The sequence below is a fragment of the Eleutherodactylus coqui genome, chromosome 6, assembly GCF_035609145.1.
Source record: "Eleutherodactylus coqui strain aEleCoq1 chromosome 6, aEleCoq1.hap1, whole genome shotgun sequence".
Taxonomy (NCBI): Eukaryota; Metazoa; Chordata; class Amphibia; order Anura; family Eleutherodactylidae; genus Eleutherodactylus; species Eleutherodactylus coqui.
In genome coordinates this window covers 155,097,032-155,114,951 of record NC_089842.1, presented here as the reverse complement: position 1 = coordinate 155,114,951, position 17,920 = coordinate 155,097,032, and the positions used below count along the sequence as shown (strand labels likewise).

Genomic DNA, 17,920 nt, shown 5'->3' with positions numbered 1-17,920 from the left:
TGTAAACCTGGCCTTGTAGTAGTAGTCACACATCCGTGTGAACAATGGCGGCCATGGATACGGTCATGGACACACTTCTCTACCGAATGAGTACGAGACGCTCTCACCGCCCACTGGAATGTATTAAGACCAGTCAAGCATGCCAGCATATAACACGAATAACCCAGCAAATCCATCAATGTCAGATTCTCTGCAGTGGTCCTGGGCGAGAGAACACAAGGCAGGGATACTGCTGTCCCCATCACGGTCCCCGTCAAGCCCTGGCATTACGGAAAATTAGAATAATATACACTACCGTTCAAAAGTTTGGGGTCACATTGAAATGTCCTTATTTTTGAAGGAAAAGCACTGTACTTTTCAATGAAGATAACTTTAAACTAGTCCTAACTTTAAACAAATGCACTCTATACATTGCTAATGTGGTAAATGACTATTCTAGCTGCAAATGCCTGGTTTTTTGTGCAATATCTACAAAGGTGAATAGAGGCCCATTTCCAGCAACTATCACTCCAGTGTTCTAATGGTACAATGTGTTTGCTCATTGGCTCAGAAGGCTAATTGATGATTAGAAAACCCTTGTGCAATCATGTTCACACATCTGAAAACAGTCTAGCTCGTTACAGAAGCTACAAAACTGACCTTCCTGTGAGCAGATTGAGTTTCTGGAGCATCACATTTGTGGGGTCAATTAAACGCTCAAAATGGCCAGAAAAAGAGAACTTTCATCTGAAACTCGACAGTCTATTCTTGTTCTTAGAAATGAAGGCTATTCCATGCGAGAAATTGCTAAGAAATTGAAGATTTCCTACAACGGTGTGTACTACTCCCTTCAGAGGACAGCACAAACAGGCTCTAACCAGAGTAGAAAAAGAAGTGGGAGTCCGCGTTGCACAACTAAGCAAGAAGATAAGCACATTAGAGTCTCTAGTTTGAGAAACAGACGCCTCACAGGTACCCAACTGGCATCTTCATTAAATAGTACCCGCAAAACACCAGTGTCAACATCTACAGTGAAGAGGCGGCTGCGGGATTTTGGGCTTCAGGGCAGAGTGGCAAAGAAAAAGCCATATCTGAGACTGGCCAATAAAAGAAAAAGATTAAGATGGGCAAAAGAACACAGACATTGGACAGAGGAAGACTGGAAAAAAGTGTTGTGGACGGATGAATCCAAGTTTGAGGTGTTTGGATCACAAAGAAGAACGTTTGTGAGACGCAGAACAAATGAAAAGATGCTGGAAGAATGCCTGACGCCATCTGTTTTTGGAAGCAGACAGCCAAGTTTCTCTAAAAGATGGCTGGACCATAGTACAGAACAAGCACTTGTACCTCATGTATCCCCCATTTCCTCATAGATTGTAAGCTCTTGTGAGCAGGACCTTCACCCCTGTTGTTCACATTGTTTATTAGTTTAGTTCCAGATGTAGTGTCTGATTTTGTCTGTTCTTGTACCCCTGACTAGTAAAGTGTTGCGGAATATGTTGATAGAGAGATAACTAATACTAGGTATTTCTTTTTAAGAGGGCTGTTACCAGTATCAGCTTATCACCCATCCATAGTGATGACTTATCAAATAGAATCAGTGGGGCTGCCTGCACGTCTCCCCAGCCGCAGCCCGCTGACTGCCCCATTTGTTTTTTTTCCATGCTTGCCTTCCTTCACCGGGATGGACTCTTCTTAAGATCAGCTCTCTTAGGGTCCTGAATGGCAAGTCTATATAACAATGCAGCAGCATTGGAGAAGAAGGATATAACGCTGCTACTACGCAGACTTTCCATAACTTTAAGTCCAAACTTTAAAGTCCAAGAAAATCCCCTCTATGTTATATTAGAAGTTGCCAGCCTTTTTCTTCTACACTTTGGGATTTAATATTCAATATACGACAGTTGTCTGGCGCAAATTACGCCAATTTTTCTAAATTGCTGGAAAGGGGGGGTAGCCTAAATTGCGCCAAAATGCCATGAATTTTGGTACAATGTTTGGCATAAATCAAGCCAACTAATAGATGGTCTAAACTCAAGATTCAACAGATTTATCAATTAGTGAAAAATCTGGTGCATTTTAAGACTGTCTAGTCTAATGTTACCACTGCCAAAATACTTTATGGATCAACACCAAATGAGTCCAAATATGCTGCTGGAAGGTGGGCCCCCTGGTCTATAAGGCACCGATCAAGCCACCAGGGACGAACAAGGACGAAACTCGAATAGCTTGGGCATTAATGATGCGGGCAGGACAAAGCCATTTGGACGCCGGTCTGCTGATGCAGCTGCAAGTGAAAGGTTTTGTTTGAGTTTCTCAAAAGGTTCACAACATCGGCTAGTGGAACGTTCGTGGCATGAACATGGGCAAATTGGAAATCCTAAAAAATTAAATAGAACGGCTCAGCACTGTCCTGCTGGGTATCAGCGAGCTTCACTGGGCGAGCAACGTTTTTTCAATAGTGATGATCACACCGTTTTCTACTGAGGCAATGACACCATCAGATGCAATGGAGTGGTATTCATTGCAAACAAGGCAGTCGCCAAAGCTGTCCATTGTTTCAATGCCATAAATGATAGAATCATATCCATACGCATCAATGGGAATCCTTGCTTGATCACAACTCTGCAAGTTTAAGCGGCCACAACTGATGCAACAGATGAGGACATTGAAAAATTCTATGCCGACAACAAGCAATCAATCAGACCCCTGCCAAGGATATTACTTTTATAACAGTGGATTTCAATGCAAAACTCGGCTCTGGAGAAGACCTACCAGTCGCTGGCAAATTCGGATTGGGTAAGCGGAATAATGCAGGCGACCGTATAATCAGATAGGCAGTTTTCCATGCAACATTGATCATGAACACATGGTTTGAGCAGCCAAAACGCCATTTGTACACATGGACGGCCCCAAGTGGCGTGCACCGAAACCAAATTGACTACTTCCTATGTCAACTGCGTTGGAAAAGCCCAATTCTGGCCGTGAGAACACTCCTGGGTGCGGACTGTGGCTCCGATCATCAGCTCCTAGTCGCAAAAATCAAGCTCAGATTCAGTATCAGAAGGTCACCAGCAATACGCCGTTTCGATGTAGACAACATCCATTCATGATACGCAGTTGACGTAAATAACTGATTTGAAGCGCTCAGCACCACCGGAAACACCCTGACGAATTATGGGAGGAAATAAAAGTCGAATACAGCTGAACAATTCAGCCCTTCCAAGAAGAAAAATAAATAAATAAATAAATAAATAAATAAATCACCAAACGACCGCAATCGGATGAATCCATCAGAATCACCAACAAGCACCGAGCAGCTAAAGCAGCGGGCACCATCATTCAATTCAGACAGCTAAATGCAGAATTCCAAAGAAAACTCAGACGAGACAAGGAGTGCTACTGGAACGATCAATGTGCGAAACTGGAAGAAGCAAACCAGCAAGGCCACCCACGAGCCCTCTTCGCCCATGTAAACTGGGCACCGTTCACACCATACAAGGCAGCAACCATCACAGACTGGGATGGCAAATTACTACAAGATGATGATCAAATGAAGCGTAGGTGGTAAGAATATACAGCAGAGCTGTATGCAGACAATCAAACGGACAACCCGTTGGATCACGTACATCAAGTAGAACAAGAACCGGGCATTCTGGAGGAAGAAGTCACATGAGCCCCGAAACTACCAAACAGGAAAGGTCCGGGCATTGATCACATACCCGCTGAACTGCATAAACCAGTGTCAGTCAAGATTCTAACCAACCTATGGCAAAAGATCTGGAGCTCCAAATCGTGGCCCAAAGAATGGACGAGATCTGTCTTCGTCACACTTCCAAAAACAGGCGATGCTCAAGAATGTCCCAATTACCGCACCATCGCCCTCATACCTCACGCAAGCAAAATTATTTTAAAGATCATACAAAAAGGCATTGACAATTGTTGAACGGGAACGGCCGGACGTTCAAGCTGGACGTGGCACCAAAGACCAAATCGCAAACCTGTGCTGGATCATGGAGAAGACCTGAGAGTATTAAAAGGACATGTACATGTGTTTCATCGACTACAGCAAGGCATTTGATTGTGTTGAACATGGCAAGCTTTCGAAGTGTCTGAAGCAAATGGGCATCTCAGAACATATTGAACAGCTTATAAGGTCTCTTTACAACAACCAAGGAGCAACAGTCAGGACCGCTTATGGAAACACGGATTGGTTCGGAATCGAGAAAGGCGTACGGCAAGGCTGCATTCTATCACCAGTACTTTTCAATCTGTACACAGAAACAATCATGAGGCGATGCAATCTGGACAAATCAGAAATAGGAGTCAAAAATAAAAAAATTAATCGGTTGCAGAAATGTCAACAACCTCCGATATGCAGATTAAACCACCCTGCTCGAGGAAAGCGAAAAGGACCTGGGATGCCTTATCCAACGAGTGCAAAAGGAAAGCGAACTCATGGGATTGTATCTCAACAGCAAGGAAACTAAAGTCATGAACACAGTAGGCAATGGTAGAGTAAACATGAAATCTTGGACCAACTCAACTCCTTCGTTGTTAAGTTTTATCTTCCATGGATCAAAATCGATTGCAATGGGCAATCTGGACCTGAGATCAAGAGATGAATTACAGTGGGGAAGGAATGCAATGCAAGGCAAGGCATGGAAAAGATCTGGAAAAGCAAGGATATTAGCATTGCAACAAAACCCAGACTGGTCAATGCAGTAGTCTTTCCAATAACGACGTATGGTTGTGAAAGTTGGACGTTTAGGAAAACGGACAGAAAGAAAAATGATGCGTCTGAACTCTGGTGCTGGAGGAGAAAGCTACGGATACCTTGGACTGCCATGACAACGAACAAGGTAGTGTTAGATCGTGGCAAACTAATGCTACATTTACAAGGAACAATTATCGTTCAGAAAATCATTAGAAACAGCAAAACTGAATGAGAACACTAGCCAAATTTTTACACAAGTCATGTTACTGAAATAAAATTAGTCATTTCTTATCAATTTTTATGTTCTCAGCAAGAATCTGACAGTCAAAATGCAAAAGAGGCCCTCAATATCAGAACGGAATACCAGATTACCTTCCTTTCTGAAGAAGGTCTCAAACTGCTGTTGCCGCTTTTGATATGAAGTAATTGCGACATCTTCTAGAAGATTCCATTGTTGGTGTCTTGAACCAAGCAACCCTGACTTGTTCTTGGATAAGTCCAAATCACAAACCAGGTCATTTAGTTCTTCCTGTGGTATTGTGTGTGAGGTTGATGATGCACCACAGTTGAAATCTGGATCACTGCATGCTGACGGACCAGAGGAAGAACATGTCGGCTCACCCTCGTCCTCATCAACTGAATGAAGAGAATATTCTGCTGGAGGTTCTGGAATAGGAAGTCCCTCACCATGTGGAACTGGTCTCAATGCAGATGGCATGTTGGGGTAGAATATTCTTGACTTCTTTTGCTTCGTTATCCCGCCGAAAAGAGGAGGAACCAAGCAGATCTAACAGTCATTTGTGTGGTTGCTTGGCTGTCTCCACACCATGGGGACTGCAAACAGCATTGGTGGTATTTTGCCATTCAACCACTGTGAAAGCGGTGTTGTACATGTAACACAGCATATATGTGGGGCCCAAGGCTTGTCTTGGTCACCAATCTTGCATCCGAAGTAAAGAGGATATGCCTTCTCCACTTGAGAAGTGATACTTTTCTTCTGGTTGGCAAATGTGACTTCCCCACAAATATAGCAAAAAATTGTCCACGGTATTAACGCACTTTCGAGGAATTAGTGTTCTGTATTGTAACTAACTGGATAAAATAACCGTTTTATGTAACAGTAGCTTAAGCTGTATTCCACAAAGTCTGAAATATTTTAAATGCTCAACCTTCCCAACTGGGCTAGTGATTAGGTGTTGATCTGTACACTGGTACTGTGGGAGTTAGCATGGTGTACTGGTTATGTTGGGGTTAGGTGTGAGGTAATGAGCTCAGAGGTTGTGACTGATCACATGATGGTGACATCACAGGTCCTGTAAGCACACGGCTGCTGTCTGGCTCAAACGGTTACAATCCTACTGGATAAATGTACACAGTGAAACACAGAAAATGAACTATATGAAATATCTACAAAACGAGAGCCAATACAAATTTTTCATATTAGTTGTCAGCACACCAAGATACTACAGATTAGGACCTTTATAAGTCAGTAACAATTTCAATGTCTCTTAGACACAATAGTAAGTGAGCCTCTTTGTGTTTTAAAGATATTTGCTTGCTGTCAGTGAATATGAACAATTTAGTTTACCTCCAGTGGCTAAAAACCCCTGAAGGTCTATGTTCTCTAAGTTTGTTTTAAATCCTAATCACTGTTAAGATCTGTGCTTGCTGTCAGTGAGTAGAAACTACCCCCTACAGACCAAAATAATTCTAACAGCTAAAAGGTTTACTACAACTGTACCCAGCTTTGACAATACTCTGCAAGGTAAATACATCCGCAGCAGAACTCTCTCCAGTGCGCAGGGTTTGCTACAATGTATTGCATCAGTGTAGCCCAAGCTGTTCGGCACATGGAGAGGTCTATACTGGGTACCATCTATAACAGACTAGTGGAGACATTTGGCGCAACTGCGCAAATAAACTACAGAACCTAATCCAATAGAAGGCAAAAGTCGGAAGTCATCCACTTAAAACAGTCGGCCAACAGGAAGAGTCACGGATGCACTGCAGACGACCTGGAATTTACATCCAACAATCCAAAAATCCAATAATCCAGCATCTCAAGACGCGTGCCGGATAATCTGAGTTTTACTATAATTCACTTCTGTCCTTTTCACAAAGCTATATCACATAACAGTTTAAACCGGGCCGGGTCATCACGATATACATCACGCCAGCCTCAGACTTTCTTACGGTCTGGAAATTGGCTTACCACAATCCCGTTAGTTATAAAGCTCCGGTATATTATGCCGCACGAAACAATCAATGTTATTATCAGTCTGTGCTGGAATGGAGCTTACAATCTAATGTCCTGACTGCTCGCACACACACAGTAGGGCAGTTTACTCAGAAATTAATTAACCCATTATCAGCAGAATATTAAGATTTTTTATGTTGTAAAAATACTACTCTTGGATACAGAATGTCTCAGAATGCTGGGAGTTGTAGTTCCACAACTGTTAAGAGGACTGGAAATCTAGACAATTGCCAACCCACACTCCATCTGGAACCACTTCCAAAACTGCATAGAAACCCCATTGGAGGGTGTGGGGTGACTTCAATGATATCAAAGCCAGAACGAAAGCAGTGTTTTTCAGCCATGTGGAACCTCAAAAAAAAAAAAGAATCGGATAAAGTCTTGTGTTCATTGACGTGCCACAGGTGGCAAACAGAGGGCCAGAATCCTTGAACTGAGAGGCCTTGGTTTATCGCTCCGGTAGATCCCTATGAGTGTAGGCCGAGATGTCCGCACTGTTCAACATTGTGTGTCCCAGTGGTTGGGAGAGCGAAGAGGAGCTCCAATGACAGCAAGAGGTGCACAGAGGAGAACCTCTCCATCGGTGGATCGTCCGATTACAAGAATGGAGCTAGTAATCCATTCTGTACTGTGAGTGAATCCGCACGTTTGAGCCTAGGGCCTAAAACAGTGTCTACACAACTATCAGAAGACACTTACACGACGTTGGGTTACAAACAGTTATTCCACTGACAGCACGCCACTGCTATCAAAGGCTATCATGGTGCGTGGCCTAAACGCACTACCATGGCCTGCAGCGCCACCGGTCTTGTCTCCATCAAGCACATCTGGGACATCATTGGTCAGTACTTGCAAAGGGAGTAACCAGTGGCACATCTTGATCATTTGCATGCCCAAGCACATTCAGCATGGCAGAACCATTAATAACCTCACTGACAGCGTGCCAAGGCGTGTAAGTGCGTGTATTACTAAGCGTGGTGCTTATACTCGATACTGAATAAATCGAGAGGTTTTGAATATTTTGTTACCATTTTTTCATCATTTGCATATTATTTACATGTCTACTGATCCTGCAATTTCCATAATTCCACGACTTTTCCTTCTTGGTGCTGTAATTTCAATATTGAGGAGTGTATAATGGCTTTACTAGAAGGCATCATTATAGCACACAGTAACAACGGGGTGGAGGGGGGGGGCATAAATGACAAAATTATTTAGCTTATAGGTCCCTTAAAGTGCTCTTCCACATAAGAGTATGTCTATAACAAGCTGCTTATGTATTACAATATTCCTCTCACACTCCATATAGCGGCAGTGTCTGCAGATCTGTAATAAGGATTTGCATGGTCTCCATGAGTCAATCATAAAATTGCACCACTAAGTGCCCATATAGGGCATGTCAGCCAATGGAGGAGAATCAGGAGGCCACCATACACGTGGCCAGTTGGGCTCCCTTGAATTAGTATGTTCAGCTAGCCATCTAGTAAGGAGTGAATATATCACTGGGATTCTGGGAAATATACACTGATCAGCCATGAAATTAAAACCACTGAGAGGTGATGAGAATAACATTACCTCGTGATAATGGGATCTACGAAGGGGTGAATATATTAGGTAGGACATTAACAGTCACTTCTTGACATGGATGTGACTGAAGCAAGAAAAATGGGCAAGCGTAAGGTTCTGAGTGACTGATGGGCCAAATTGTGATGGCTAGAGAAGTGGGTCAGAACTTACCCAAAATGACAGGTTTTTAAGGTGTTCCTGGTATGTAGTGGTTAGTACCTGCTAAAAGTGGTCCAAGGAAGGGCAACCGTTGACCCAGCATGGGCACCCAAGGCTCACCGATTTGTGCCGGAAGTGAAGGCTAGTCCAATCCCACAGAGAAACTACTGTAGTACAAACTCCTGACACAAGTCAATGCTGGCTATGATAGAAAGGGGTCAGAACACAGACATCTTCAGAGGCCTCAACAAGTCATAGCAGTTTCTGGGGCAGAAGAGGGACTCTACAAAATCTCACCTTGGTGATATTAATTCTATGGCTGTCCAGTGTAGATGACAACCAATGCTGCAACCAACACTCAGTTTTACCATAAGCCTATTTAGGCTGTAATGTGGATAAAGAGGAGTTAACTTGAAACTTGTGGGCCAATGCAAAACCTGCAACAGGACCTCCACCTAAAATTTGCCATTTAGAGTACTGGTGTCATCTTATGCCAAAAGATCCCTTCTCCTCATACTTGCCAACTCTTGAAGAGTCAAGGAGATTCTGAGAAGTTATGCCTAACAGCATGCTGCATATACCAAGTTCATCTATATAGGGCATACCCCAAATCTAGTTTGCATTACAAATGCAGGTGATCCTTTCATCACACTCAAAATGAATTCAGACCCCCGACCAGATTCCCCCATATGTAAAGACCCCAGACCAGATGTACACTTACTCTCCTCTCCCGATTCCTTCACCTCTTTACTCAAGAGTGCTGCTGCAGACAAAGGAATGAAAAGCAAAGTGCAAGAATGGGGAGAGGCGAGAAGAATCTAAAAAAACCATGAAGCGTCCAGGAGATTTGCCTGCATTTCTAGGAGATTCCGGCTCCCTCTGGATAATTTGCAAGTCTGTTATTAAACCCCCTCAGACACAAGATCTGGGTGCCACTGCCATCCCTGCCCCCCTATAAAAAAAAAAAAAAAAACTTACACCATGTATTGAATGTAAAAATGAACCACTCAATTAAAAAGGAGATTGTTAGGAAAAGTTGGGCGACAACATTTGTAGAACATTTGCCACCCAGCTTTCCAAAAATGTGACTTCTGCTAAATGCAATGACCTCATTTTGAAGCCCTAAGCAACAAAATAGACCCCTGGGTCTAAAATCAAAGACACGGCTGAACTACATATGAGCAGCAATGTCAAGCAGAGTGCAGCGTAGCATGGAGCCGTGTTCACTACAGGTCACTGGGGAGTGTAATTTGGGCCATAGTCGCTCCCTATGGAAACAAAGTCACGCAGCAGCTCCCCTAGCAACTGAGCAATGCTCCGCAGAGCCACAACAAGGCCAAGAGCAGCAACATAGACATTACACACCCCGCCCGAGGCGGGCACACCGTTACTTTAAAGGATTGCACAGTGCTTAATTATGTGCAAGAGGCTAAAGCCTGCAATTGTCAGGAGCTCAACTCACTGTTTGCTACATGTTAGCGAAATATAAAGAAACAATAACAGAACGTGTCAAAGGAGATCCATCACTATCAACACAGAGAAAAGTCTACACTGGGGCCTTAAAGGGAAATACACACCATTAAAGAAAAGCATTATTTAAAAAGGGGTTTATGAGATTATATAAACAGCTGTTGTCTTCCAGAAACAGCACCACACTGACGGAAACAATACACATTAGAGGAATGCTGGCCAAACCCACAGAACTGGCCGATCATTTAAAGGGATTCGGTCATCAGGTTCATGCTGCCCGAACCACGATCATCATGAAGCCGGGACAGGAATACTGGTTGTCCTGTGGGTTTTTTATTCTGAAACCCTATGGCGTTTCAGAATAAATACATTTTGAACTTTGACTTGGAGTTGGGCCCCCGAGTCATGGAGTGGGGCCACAGCAGCCTCTCCCTGCCTGCTGCATACAGAACAGCTCTTTCCCCACGTATAAAAGAGGAGAGAGCTGACAGTCTTCATGTAATGGGCAGGGAGAGGCCGATGTGGCCCAGCTCCACGATTCGGGGCCCAACTCACAAGTGAAACTTCAAAGTGTGTTTATTCTGAAACGTCACAGCGTTTCTGAATTAAGCACCAAAGGGGGCAACAGGCATCCTTGCCCCGGGTTTATGCTGACCGTGGTTTGGGCAGCATGAACCTGATGACAGAATCCCTTTAACATGTTAGGTGAAGTCTTGACTTCTCCCTTCCCAATCTCAGATGTCTTGGTACAGAAGGCTTGGACATACTGAATTCAACATGCCTGATCTTACTTTGTTCTCTGGGGAGATAATTCGCCACTTACTCCCTTTCCCCCACTGAGAAAACAAACTTGCTTGGTGTGTGTATGGAGGCATTGTAAGGAGCAGCTGTCAGACAACAGCTATCTGAAGTTTATGGGCAGTCTTGGGGGTACTTTACACTGGCAGATCATCTGCCAGTGGTAATGACTATGTCAGTACATGGGCAGATCAGCTATGTGGGGACGAACAATCATTAATAAGTCCTCAGATAGCTTTCACTGGTTGGCTGCACATCTCGCCATTTATACACAGTCAGATGTGCAGACGACAAGTAAGCATTTTCATGCTTGCATAAATGAGACGCTTGTTGGCACATTTACGAATGTTCGTGCCCAATAATCGCAAAACGCACTTTAGTGTATAGCAAGGATGCACAACCTTTACTGATCCAAGGGCTACGCTGAAACCACTCCTGAGGGCCACAATAAAACTGGAAAAAAGTATTAATACAGCATGAGTTATCAAAAGTATATGCCACAAGTGTCTGATAAGTGGAAGCAGAACCGACACTTATTAGAAGAATGGGGCCCCCTCTTAATTCACACTCTAAAGAGGAAAAGCCCACCTGTGAGAACATCTACCACCATTGTAGCTTATGCGAGTTGCAGAAAGGCCGAATACGTCACTGATCTCAAACTACAATGAGGGTAGCAGCATGCATGACCACCTCATCTACTACTTATTACAGTGCCACTCGGGGATCAGAGAAGTCCCATTCTGATAATATATGGGGGTCCTAGAGAAGACCAGACAATGCACATTAGTACTGCCCCCATCACTCATCAAGTGCAATGGGCAACGTCTGTTCTCTGACATGGAAAATACAAGTGAGGAGCTAACAGACAGGCATTTCTGCCACCACGTTGTTGGCGGCTGCACAGGATGGCATTGTGCACCGTATATGGCCCCCAAGTCTACAGACCAGGTCTGGTATTGAAGATCAGATAACACAAGTAAGGCTGCGGCTGGGGTTACACGGGACGGAATTTCAGTGGAATTCTCGCAGAATGGTGGCACTGAAAAAAACGTGAGATTTCCGCGTGATAAGCGCAGCTTAAAAACCCGCGGTTTCACCGTCGGAATTCCGCTGCGGCTTTCTCTCCCTATAGAGAGGCTGCTGCGGAACGAGAAAAAAAATTAACATGCTGCGGAATTAAATTCCGCAACACGTCAGTTTTTGTGTGGATTGGCCACAGCGTGTGGACGAGATTTTTTCAAAATTTTGCCCACTTCGCTGGCTTATCCCGGGATTAGGAGTCGCTGTGCAGACTTACCGCACGGAAATTCCATCCCATGTGAACCCAGCCTAATACCTGATCCTAACAGAAACTCGACCTGATTTTCAGGCAAAAACACCTCGCTTCTGTGAAATTCCAATTCTCTCGCACGAGTTTCATGCATGATAGGGGATTGATTCCAACAGGAACCTCGCTTCGCACTGGCATGCATATTGCACAACATGCGAGAGCCATGCAACGCATTTCAGATCCCATTGAAATCAATGGCCAAGGTGTTCCATGAACATGAAAAAGAATAGGAGATGCCATGATTTCTTTCCTCCCAGTATCACTGTGGGAGAAAACATCACTCATGTGTATGACTCCATTCAAAAGAATGGAGTTCATATTTGCGCAAACTTTGTGTGAAACCGGCCTGAGGGTAAAGCGGTCTCATCTCATGCATTATTGTTAAATGATGTTCATAAGACCAATCTTGTTCGGGATCAGAAAAAAATGGCTACCTTTTTCCAGAAGGAACGCTACACCTGTCCACAGGTTGTGTCTGGTACCGAAGCTGAGCGCCATAGAAGTGGAGCAGCATTAAGCTGTAATACCACACACCACCTGAGGACAAGTGGGGCGCTGCTTTTGTAATTTTAAACACCAATGCCTGGGTCTGTGTCCACATCTGCGTTGGCGCTCCCCATTTCAAATTCCATCAGGTATACACAGCGCGACTCTTCCTGTTGAAACAACGGAGAACACGACAGATCCTGTTAGAAGTCAATGGGGTATGAGCAATGGATCCTAAAGCATTGGTATGACCGTGACAGGCGAGCAGACCCTACATATGAGAGTCGGCACGGTCAGGGCATCCGACAGTTGTAGTTACATAACAGCTGGAGAGTGCAAGATGAAGAACACCGATTCACAGAAAACACCGGAGGCCTCAGTAATTGTTACTCAAGGAGTTCTCCAAAGAGTCTCATCATTGACAAGTTCGGGCAACAAGAAGGAAGTAGCCGAAGTACAAACACCTCCTGCCAGGGTGACGGCTGTTCCCCCCCAGGCAGAGAGCTGTCAGCCAACCCATGACAGGTCCCCTATGCGTGTTCAGACCAAAATATTCAGTCCATGCCATCCCTCACCGCACTCCTATAGGTAGTCATTATACTCCCAGAGAAACAATACATTAAAGCTAGATATTTTGCTGTTTTATCTGTTTCTTGGAAAGCTGGATGGCAACCAGTATGGATACTGCTACAGCTCTCGTTACACAGCTTTCTCAGACTCCTGAGAGGTACAGCACACACGAATGTGTGCTGGGCAAAGCAAGTTGTGTTCGAGAATGTCAACTGCAACGTGAATAGGTTGGTTTCACATCTGCACCAGGGGTTCCGTTTTCTGCTCTATTCGGGGAACAGTAATGGGGAATCCCCTAGCGTAACAAGCCCGTCTTATGACGGAACCAAACAGCTCTGAGCGCACCCCATTGACTATAGTGGGATCCCTTCTGCAGCGCTGCATGCAGGACTTTCTCTTTGGGCATTATGTGCTGATCTGTTATGGAACCTCCAAGGCTCCAGTACAGACACGAACTCCCCCCCCCCCCATACGCCCGTGTGCGTGAACCCTTATCCAGATTCTCCAGAAACAGTCTAGTATCTACAATTCTCATTGAGCGCTGCAAGTAAGCTGTGCCTCTCCCCCTATGGACAATGTAGGGGATCTGTTGTCACCCAGCTTTCCAACACCTGAATGATATAGCAGTCTGCCTACGCAGTAATGCACCCCTTATCTACAAATACACAGCTTTCCCGGACCCTCAATAATAAGCATCTCCCCCTATGAAAGCTCTAAGGGAGAGTTCGCACGTAGCTGATCAGCACTCTAAAAGAAACTTTGTTGTCACCCAGCTTTCCCAACTCCTGAATGGTATAGCAGCTGGGTTATATAGGCATACACCCCAGGACACAAATCAGCACCATTGTGGGATCTGGAAACTCCTGCGACACATCTGCCATCACCCAGCTTTCCTCAGTACAGTTAGCCCAGGGTGAGCTGCTCCTAAAGGCTGGGTCTCCACGTCCCAAATGTGTGAGAAGTAACGAAGCGGCGCACACTTCACCACTGGGTCTCCAGCGGCGCACACTTCACCACTGGGTCTCCAGCGGCGCACACTTCACCACGATTTTGACTGCATGTTTCTTTTACAGGTAAAACACGTTCTTAATGCGTTTCACTTGTAAAATAGAAAAACTCGCGCAATAATTAACTGCATCATAAGATTGTGACAGTACGCTGAAAACGAAGGCGGACCACCATGTAAAGACCCAGCGAAAAGGGCAACGTTTCCTTGATTTGAGGAACCAATCTCCCTGGCGGTGCTGATTGCAGACACCTACCGTGTCATTACGAGTTTAACCCTTTCATGCACTAGGCGGCTATCATTTCCAGAACTGATCCCCCCCTTAAAATACACACACCTTGCATTAAAACTTGCCATTAAGTGCCAGCTGCAGGAACCCATCAGTGCCCTCCGTGGGGCATGAAGCTACATCCATCCATTGTAATACTGTATCCAGAAGGTGTTGAACAAGGTGAGTGCCATCCACTCTGTCACACAGCAATACCCAGTGTCCCAGGGGGCATTTAACCAATTTAGCTCAGGAATACCCCATGCCAGGCAGTCTGTGCCCATCAAACACTTCAAAGGCAAAGGACTACATATTTCCCATTTGCAATCTGCAAGCAGTCACTAGGCAGAAGCAGTGGGCATGGCTTGGCAGGCAGTAACCAGCAGCCTCTGGGCACTACATAAGACACAGCATCCAGCTGGGCATTGCAAACCCCCGTAGTGGCCAGAACAGAGCGGGGATGTGTGATGAGACATCCGGAACATGGAGGCTGGTCACCATACAGCTCCCTGCCCCTCCCGGGCCCCGGACCGCTACTTACCCCGGTAGTCACTGTGTCTGCAGGGCTCTCATCCTGGAGGTCCTGGCTGGCGGGTAATGGGGCACAAGCTGCTGGAGATGCCAGCTCCCCCGCTCTGGCCGGTTACTGGGAGGTTTGAATGGTTTGGTACAGGAGGAGGAGGAGGGGAGATGACGAGCAGCCGCGTCACATATACACAGCAGCAGCGCAGTGTGTTAGGCGCCCTCTGGAGGCGAAATGGGGAACTGCAGCATGGGGAAAGAAAGGCTACACAGGGTTATAATAACTGAGCTTCCTGATGTGAATCCCTGATAACTAACATTTAATGACACTCAGTCACAGAAATTGGATTTAAATGGAAATAGAAACTCAAAAAGTTCTGTTGCACAATATTAAAGATTGTTTGCACATCAGAGGTGTTCAGTGTGAGCCACCTTTATCACTGGTCAGACATGGAGCCTGTAGTCAAGTTCTGCGATACACATTGGGAGATGAAACCTGGGATTTCCTGTTCTGGCTGCGGCTGACGCCATATCTATAGCGTCCGGATGCAAAATCCCCGGGATTGCTTTGACATGGACATAGAAGCGGTCATAAACCTTCCTACAGGTTACAGTGCAAAACACAGTCGCCGTGGGGAAGCCGCCATACTCTCCACGTAGACAGGTGGGTCACCCCGCCCGCAGATTCTGGCATTATGTTTGTTGTCCGAAGGATGGAAGGTGGCTTCATCACTAAAGACTCCATGAAGTCATCACTTCCCATCACAGTCTGCATGCTCTCACAGACCGCCGCCGCGCTCTATCGTACGGTTTCAGCCAATAACAATTGCAGTTGGTGGGGATAACATTGTAAACATTTGCGCAGAATCTCCCACACAGTCGGCGGCGGGACATCCGTCCTCTGCTTGCTGTGACGGTGGATTTCTGAGGACTTCGTGTGAGACTTCCGCTGTTTCCATGCTTACTGGTGGGCGGCCGCATGGTTTTCACTTACAGATGCAACCTTTTCCCTTAAAGGGGTTGTCCCGCGAAAGCAAGTGGGTCTATACACTTCTGTATGGCCATATTAATGCACTTTGTAATATACATCGTGCATTAATTATGAGCCATACAGAAGTTATTCCCTTACCTGTTCCGTTGCTAGCGTCCTCGTCTCCATGGTGCCGTCTAATTTCAGCGTCTAATCGCCCGATTAGACGCGCTTGCGCAGTCCGGTCTTCTTCCTGGTGAATGGGGCCGCTCGTGCCGGAGAGCTGGTCCTCGTAGCTCCGCCCCGTCACGTGTGCCGATTCCAGCCAATCAGGAGGCTGGAATCGGCAATGGACCGCACAGAGCCCACGGTGCACCATGGGAGAAGACCCGCGGTGCATTGTGGGTGAAGATCCCGGGGGCCATCTTGCTATGGTAAGAAAGAAGTCACCGCAGAGCGGGGATTCGGGTAAGTACTAAACTTTTTTTTTTTTTAACCCATCCCTTGTGTTTGTCTCGCGCCGAACGGGGGGCCTATTGAAAAAAAAAAAACCCGTTTCAGCGCGGGACAACCCCTTTAATATTGTAGAACCACTTATGAATTGTGCGCCCGCTGGGGGAGCTTCAAAAATGACGTTACACATTAATAACAGACTGGTAGGCGTGAAGATCAAGGACACAAAACGCTCTCCTATCTTCATTGGCAGCCATTTTGTCTCATACCCGCTAGTGACGACTATGGCAGAATAAAACATTTCATGGGCTTCTTTTAACAAAACTGTCTAACAGTAAGATGTCCTTGTTGCCCCTAGCAACCAATCACAGCGAAGCTTTCATTTTACCTCAGCAGCTTGAGAAATGAAAGCTGCGCTGTGATTGGTTGCTACGGGCAACAAGGACATCTTACTGTCACACAGTATTACTAAATGAAAAATTTTAAGTTTCTGTTTCCATTGATGACAAATTTCTGTAACTGCAGGTATGAGGGTTTTACATCGGGAAGATCATGTGTAATAACTTGTAGAATAAATGTGACCATAACGCAGCATAAGGCCTTATTCACATGGGTGTATTTTTCATCAGCATTTTGTGAGCCAAAGGCCCCCTGCACACAGGTAGAACTTCCGCGGCAGGATTTCCCGCAGAATTTCCGCCCGTGCCCGATTGCATAGGATTGCATTAGATGATGCAATCGCATGCACACAGCCGTGATTTGTCCGCGTGAAAACACGCGCGGAAAATAAATCGCGGCATGTCCTATTTTAGTTCGGTCCAGTGCCAGATTACCAATAAGCAGAGTAGGCAGCAGTTTATGGGCCCAACGCCTTTAACCCCTTAGTGACCACCCTATAGTGTTTTAACGTCCTGGCTTCCTCTGGGGGTTAAAACCCTGCAAGCTGAGCACATGACAGCCCTATGCTGCCGGCTCCCAAAGGTAGCCGACAACCAGGAGCTGTCTTCTCGGACTGCGCCCCCCCCCCCCCTCCTAGCTGAAAGTAATCACCCCCACCCCCATCCTCCTTGATGTCCCAACAGCGCCTTCTGCGCATACGCGCTAGACGTCATACAACAGGCACGGGCACAGAAGGGCGCACGGCCCGGGAACTTTAAAATATTTCTGGCTCCCAGCTAACATGTGTAGCCCAGAGCAGAGAGATATCACCAGGAGCTGCTGTATGCGGTTCCCGGTCACATGATCGCTGCTATCCGATGGAGAACAGCAATCATGTAAAGTAAAAAAAAGTTTTAAGTTTCATCTCCCCTCACGGATCATATTCATGAGGTGAGGTGAAATTAGGTACCTAAGGCCCCCGGATTTATCT

The 17,920-nt window shown here is 45.6% G+C and overlaps 1 protein-coding gene across 3 annotated transcripts in view; it reads right to left on the bottom strand.

The window, feature by feature from the left end:
- The window catches only part of NIN (ninein), a 99,119-nt gene extending 83,845 nt beyond the window's left edge, over positions 1 to 15,274 (bottom strand). For all 3 annotated transcript variants that reach the window (XM_066608033.1, XM_066608035.1, XM_066608036.1), the window contains exon 1: positions 15,148 to 15,274. The gene's annotated coding sequence lies outside the window, so the exon portion shown is untranslated. The remainder of the gene's footprint in view (positions 1 to 15,147) is intronic.
- Between the last annotated feature and the right edge of the window lie 2,646 nt (positions 15,275 to 17,920).